Source organism: Macaca mulatta, chromosome 14 (genome assembly GCF_049350105.2).
Source record: "Macaca mulatta isolate MMU2019108-1 chromosome 14, T2T-MMU8v2.0, whole genome shotgun sequence".
Taxonomy (NCBI): domain Eukaryota; kingdom Metazoa; phylum Chordata; class Mammalia; order Primates; family Cercopithecidae; genus Macaca; species Macaca mulatta.
Window position 1 is genome coordinate 26,786,716 of NC_133419.1, and position 7,640 is coordinate 26,794,355.

Consider the following 7,640-nt stretch of genomic DNA (forward strand, 5'->3'; position numbering starts at 1 on the left):
GGGCACCTGTAATCCCAACTACTTGGGAGGCTGAGGCAGGAGAATCACTTGAACCTGAGAGGCAGAGGTTGCAGTGATCCGATATTCACCACTGCATTCCAGCCCAGGCAACAAAGTGAGACTCTTTCCCCTCCCCCACCCCCTCAAAGTAAGAAAGTGAAACAGCCCTATTGCTGATATGGAGAAAGTTTTGAAGATCTAGATAGATCAAACCAGCCACAGTGTTCTTTTAAGCTAAAGCCTAACCCAGAGCAAGGTCCTAACTCTATTCAATTGTATGATGACTGACAAAGACAAGGAAGCTGCAGAGGAAAAGTCTGAAGCTTGCCGTTTGGCTCATGAGGTTTAAGGAAAGAAACCATCTCTGTGACATAAAAATACAAGGTGAAGCAGCAGGTGCTGATGAAGAAGCTGCAGCAAGTTATCCAGAAGACCTAGCTAAGATCATTGATGGAGGTGGCTACATTAAACAAAAGATTTTCAATGTAGATGAAATAGACTTTTATTGGAAGAAGATCCCATCTAGGACTTTTATAGCTAGGGAGGAGAAGTCAAGCCTAGCTTCAAAGGACAGGCTGACTCTGTTGTCAGGGACTAATGCAGCTGGTGACGTTAAGTTGAAGCCAATGCTTATTTGTCATTCTGAAAATCCTAGAGTCCTAATAAATTATGCTAAATTTATTCTGCCTGTCCTCTATAAGAGGAACAATAAAGGCTGGAAGATAAGATATCTCTTTACAGTGCAGTTTACTGAATATTTTAGGCTTATCATTGAGACCTACTGTTCAGAAAAAAATGATTTGTTTCAAAATATTACCTCTCATTGACAATGCTCCTAGTCACCCAAGAGTTCTGGTAAAGATGTACAAGGAGATTAATGTTGGTTTCATGCCTGCTAATACAATATTCAAACTGCAGCCCTTGGATTAAGAAGTAATTTCAAATGTTAAGTCTTATTATTTAAGAAATACATTCCATAAGGCTGTAGCTGCCATGGATGGGGATTCTGCTTATGGATCTGGGCAAAGGAAATTGAAAACTTTCTGGAAATAATTCCCTTTTCTAGATGTCATTAAAAACATCTGTAGTTCATGGGAAGAGGTCAAAATAACATGAAGAGGAGTTTTGAAGAAGTCCATTTCTACCCTCATGAATGACTTTGAGGGATTTCTCCATGATGGTGGAGAAAATATCTGTAGATGTGGTGGAAATAGCAAGGAAATTAGAATTAGAAGTGGATTCTGAAGATGTGACTGAATTGCTGCAATCCTATGATCAAACTTAAACAGCTGAGAAATTGCTTCTCATGGATGAGGAAAGAGAGTGTTTTTTTGAGATGGAATCTACTCCTGGTGAGGATGCTGTGAACACTGTTGAAATGATAACAAAGGATTTAGAATATTACCTAAACTTAGTTGATAAAGCAGAGGCGGTGTTTGGGAAGATTTACTTCAATTTTGAAAGAAGTTCTTCTGTGGATTAAATGCTATGAAACATCATTGCATGCTACAGAGATACCTTCCTTGAAAGAAAGTCAATTGATGTGATAAATTTTATCATTGTTTTATTTTAAGAAATTGCTACAGCCACATTAACCTTCAACAGTCATCACCCTAATCAGTCACCGGCCATCAACATCAAGTCAAAACCTTTCACCATCCAAAAGATGGTGACTTGCTGAAGACTGAGATGATCATTCACAACTTTCAGTAATAAAGTATTTTTAATACAAGTATATACATTTTTCTTTTAGATATAATGATACTACACACAATAAACTATAGTATAGTGTGAACATAGCATTTATATACACTGGGGAACCCACAGATTTATGTTACTTACTGTGCTGGGGAACCCAAAAGTTTTTTTTTTACTCACTTTACTGCAATGTTTGCTTAATTATAGGTTTGGCATTTTCCTGCTTCACCAGCTACAACTCATGTGATATTCCCCTGTCTCTATGTTTTCAGACATACACAGAACCATTTAGGCTTTTTGGTTTGCCATCTTCCTGTGCACATGGAGATTTAGCTCCTTCTAACCGTATTACTCATTTATTTCATGTTTTCTCAGTTAATTAACATCATACCATTTTTTATATCTTACTTCCTCAAGAAAAATTCACATTTCCTCTCACTAGGATAAATTTTGTATAATATGTTACCAATGCAAGATTCTTGCACTCTTATTTCTTACAGGGTTATAATTTTACTTTTGGGTGGGCTTCCCCTTTGTATATATATCCTATCCGTTTAGCTACATTAGTGTTTACCACATTTTATGCATCTTTGTCTTTGTGATCTCCCATTTAACCAAAAACCAAGAATATGGAGGTAGGAATATTGTAAGGTTTTTGCTTATTTGTTTTGCTTTTGTTCATCATGATAAAGCTGAATGTCAATGTACTATTAAATACTTACTGAAGAGAAGTCCCTAACTGCTGGTGTGACATATACAAAAAAAAAAAAAATGAGTTATGGTATCCACTTGGGTTTGAAAAAGTCAGCATAATCATGGTAACATCATGTTTAGGTAAAGGATTCAGTCTAAGGTTAAGGAAAATTGTATTTTGAGAGAGAAGAACTAGTTCATCTCCCTTGAGTTGTATTCCTAACATTCACAAACTCATGGTACTTAATTCAATTTTCTTTGTCCTTTGGCCGCATTTGTACAATACTATGCCAATACTTGGCCTATTTGATAACAACCATTGAAAAAACAAAATACGTGGCCTACAAACCCACAGGCACAATAAATTCCATAAGTATATGAATATTTGATCTGATGAGCTAATTAATCAGTTAATTCATGGCTATACAATAATCCTAGGAAGACATGTAACTCAAACAGTTAAGCACCTGGCATATGTAAAATATTATACCATGTGTTTATCTACATAAAGACCGTATGATATGTTCATTTAAGTTGCTTAAGGTTTATTCAGTAAGATAACTTTGACATAGCTGTTTATAATTTAAGTTAAACTGTAAAAAGTGTCTTAATATGGCATAAAGTGTTTTCCTTATGCTCTAGAACAGTTTTTCTTGAGGGTTGGGAATTTTCAGGCTTGTCATTCATCTTCTGCCATTTCAGCAATCTACCAATACTACTTTGCCATTGTACAAAAGCAAAAGAAAATATGTCTCAGTGAATCAAATACTGACTTTTATTGAAACACCAGAGGACCTATTCTGATAAGAAAGTCACTGAGTAATACCTGATCCTGTGCCTCTCAGCCCCAAATTTTTAGAAACAAGTTAAATACTTTGCTTGGAGCCTACTATTGTATAAATTTTCATAGGCAACCGCGTAACCAATAGCTCCAAGTCAGAAACATGTCAAGCCTGTTAGCACATCTTCATGCACTCAATAATTATCATGAAATTTAAATTTTAGCTATTTTGTTTTCTATCCCAGTTAGAGAAAATGGCTAGAATTTTAGAAAAAGAAAGTTTATTCACTTGTTTTAAACAATGAGAACGTTTGTGTGGGTGTTTGTGTGTGTGAGCTTTTAACAAAAAGAAAAGATTCTGGCTGCCTTGTTCAAATGTTTAAGAGAGCTTCTTGACAAACATAAGTTTTATCACAAATGCAGACAAAGCACGGTGGAGAAAGAAAGTGGCAAATCAGAAGTTGAATTGAGGTACAAAATGAAGTGACTGATAGTGTGATTTCAAGTGGATTTGGAAAGGCTGCCTGGAAGAAATAGTATGAAAGTGTTAAAAATAGGTTGTTCTGTGGAACATAGCATATACAGAAGAAAGAGCTCAGGCAAGAAAAAACATGATGAACAAAACATTGCATTTGAAAATTGCCAACTACATTTGGTAAATAATGAGTCTCAAATGGCGATACTAAATATTCAATGTATGGCAGCATGGAGTAAGCACTGTGAATGTAAATTATTTGCAGGTCATACTATGAGAAAAGAGTTGGATTATATTCTGCAGATAACATATTTAGAGCTTTTCATTAGGAACAGATAGCCTTAGAATTTATATATTTGTGAATCCAAATGCCTAACATGTGCACAAATTTGGTAGTTGATATTAATTTTCAAGAAATTAAAAAATGAATGAGTAGATATTTTAATTATTATTTTTTAAAATTTAACTCAAGTTAATCTTCGTAACAAATCAATTTATATTTATACTAAATATACACTGTTATCTACCTTGTTCTTATGGGTAGGGGAAGAAATAGGGTGAGGAATAATGAAAACATACCAAAACCTCTTCTTCACTTCACGAATCCCTCTTCAGCATGTAATAATATACCTGTTTTTCCAGAACTCAGAACTTTTCAGAACTGTGTCATCACATGATATTAGCATCATTTCTCTAAGCAAAAGAGAATTTTTTTTTATCTTGAGGAAACAGGTTTAAGTCAAATGCAGAATGCTAAGAAAAGTTTTGCAGTGTTTTGCTGACATCTCACGAAGTCTACAAAAGCCACGCTGAACACTCAATAACAACAAATGTTAGCCATTATATCCATTATATTTTGGTTCATCTTTAGATATTTTTCTTTTTTTTTTCTTTTTTCTTTTTTTTGCCTTTGTGAGATGCTGTATGAGTCTCAGGTAATTAGAAGCCGATTAATCAAATTTGTAGCACCTCATTTGGTTGCTTATTTTTTTTTTTTTCACTGCTGCAATGAATTCTGCCTTTAGCTAATGGATGATGCTGCTGATAACAGAGGACATTTTAATCATGGTGCACTGATGATAAATGGTCATTCTAGTTAATCAAATGTCGTTTGACAGAGTATTGTCTTTGGAGTTTGCACAGGTAGTGATTCAAAGTTGGGAGTCATGTGGTGGAGTAGAAGAAACATTGTAAGATTGCTTTAAATAATGTTGTTTGACCATGACATGAAAAATGAGAGACTGAATCCTGCAAGAATTTTTAAACCAACATTTATAATAGTTACTAAAATAAACTATGATAAAAAAACTTATAAGAAAAATTATATTTAGTTAAACATTACATACTGAACTGTTTTACAAATCAAGTATATTTTTACATTTTGCTTGATTTAACTACAAATACATGCTAAGAGAATGGCCAATATACTATGAATTTATCTATTGTCATCGAAATAATTTTTGGAAGGATAGATGCCTGGCATATGAGCCTTTGTCTTAAAAACTACAGATTTTAAAAATGCACAAAATATACAATTTGTTGAATGGATTTCGCTTAAATATTGAGAAAGCTTCATAATAGTTTTATGATTTTTTTACATGTATGAAGGGGCAGATACTATCACAATAAACATCATTGTGGTTCTTCTTGTTTAGCATGGTAGAGTGTAGGGTAAAACCACAGTTCACAATTTTCAAAAAATAAAAATAGAAAAGTAACAACAATATTGAGCCTGTGGCTAATGGAAGAGTGATGTCACACACAGAAATAATCTTTAGGAGTTTGGCTTGATGCAGCCAAGTAAAATATGTAGAAACATTGCCTAACCTAATATCCTCTTATAGAAAAAAATCCCTAGGAACGGATGTTAAACCAGAAGGGCAAAATCTATGGCCATAAAGGAAGAGGATTTGTCTTTATACAAGTTATCCCTTGGGACAATAATGTTGTATAAATATGCATCTCAAAACTCAGACATAAAGGAACTAATTATTTATTTTGCTAATGATTCTACAGTTCAAAGACTTAGAATAAAAAAGGGATAATAGTAACTTTTTATGTGAAGAACCCTTTTGTGGCTTTAACGACATAATAAACTTTAACATTACCAGTTATAAATCATGTTGATATGTACCCTTCCAATATGATGCTGCAAAAGTTACTCTTTGTCTCTGTGCTATTCTTCTTACCTTTAGTCAAATCATGAGAGCACATCTGATATATCAAAAAAGGTACATTCTTTAAAATAACTGACCAGTACTCTTTGAGATTCTCAAGTTTATAAAAAACAAGAAAAGATTGAGAAATGGTTACAGATTAGAGGGAACAAAAGAGACCTGGGGACAAAATGCAATCTGATATTGTGAGTTATATCATGGAACTGAAAAAATAAACATTTGTGTAAAACTGGTAGAAATCTGATTAAACTCTGCAGCTTAGTTAATATTACAAATGTTAATTTCTTAGTTTTGATAAGTGTCCCATGATTATGGAAGATAAGAGAAACTGGGTGTAGCTCTATCAATACATAGGATTAACAGATTTAACATATCAAAGAGAATTAGTGAAGGAAGGTTCCAAACTGAAATTCAAAAATAAAACATAAAAAATATTTTTAAAGAGTGTTTAAGAGATAGGTGAGATGAAATAAAACCTTCTAAAGTAACTGAAATTTGAATTTCAGAAATAATGTAGGGAGAGAATGGGGATGATATAATATTTAAAGTTATATTTTTGAGAGTTTCCAAAAACTGGTGAAAAACATTACTCTGTAGAGCCAAATACCTTGTGGATTCTAAGCAGAATAAATATAATGGAAGCCATTCATAGGCACCCCAGAGGCAATCTGCTTAAAGTTAAAGTGTAAAGAAAATATTCAGAACAGTGTGGGGTAGGGTAGAGCATCATAACAACATAAAAAACACAGCAAAAGACTCAACAGAAGTGACAGAAGTCAAGGAAAGGGAAGGATACCTTTAAACTTTAGAGGGGAAAAGAAAAGATGGGAAAAAGCTGTCAATCTAAAATTTTATACCCAGTGAAAACATTCTTCAGAACTAAAGGCAAATTTTAGCTGTCCTGTGAGTGCAGCAAGAAAAAAAAATCAGAAAGGATAACTGTATGAGTACAGAGAGCAATGTTAATTACATCTCCTGATGTTACCAATGTATGTAAAATTAAAATGCATGATAACAGTAATGTAAAATGCCACAAGGATGTAAATGGAGGAAAGGTATTCTAAGATTCTAGCAGTATCAGAAGTTGCATTTAGAATGTTATAAGAACTACATATTTTTATCTGGGGTAGCAACTTAGAGGGGAAAAAGTCATCTATGAAGTTAATTAAAAAATGTGTATATATATATATATATATATGCAGCAACAAAAACGGGCCAAATAGTGGAAAAAAGGATGCATAGAAATTGGGTCAAATAAAAAAATAGATGTTGACATAAACACAACTATATTGTTAGTTATGATAAATGTATATGGACTATATACTATACATAAAAAAATAAAACTATAAAAAACCTGTAAAACTAAAGTACATGTGCCATTTATAAGAGGCATATTAAGTATAAAGAAACATTAGTTGAATGTAAAAGAAGGAACATGATATGCCATACCACAGCACTCCCAGAAGAGTTGGCCTTTCTGTACCAATATCATCCAAAGTGGAGTTTAAGGCATTAATTCAGTATTAATGTCAAAGTTGAAAGTTTGAAATAACAAAGGAGCCAATTCACTCTATATAACATTTTTAAATACACATGCACCCCAAAATATATATTTGAAATGTAAAGATAAAATTTGAAATAACTGAAAGGAAAAATAGGTATACTGTTGTATTGACACAATTTAAGGCATATCTGTTATTATTAACGATATAGCAACATAATACTAATATTAACAATATGATGTCTGATATGGTTGGATGTGTATCTCTTCCAAATCTCATGTTGAAATGTGATCCCCAGTGATGGAGGTGGGGCC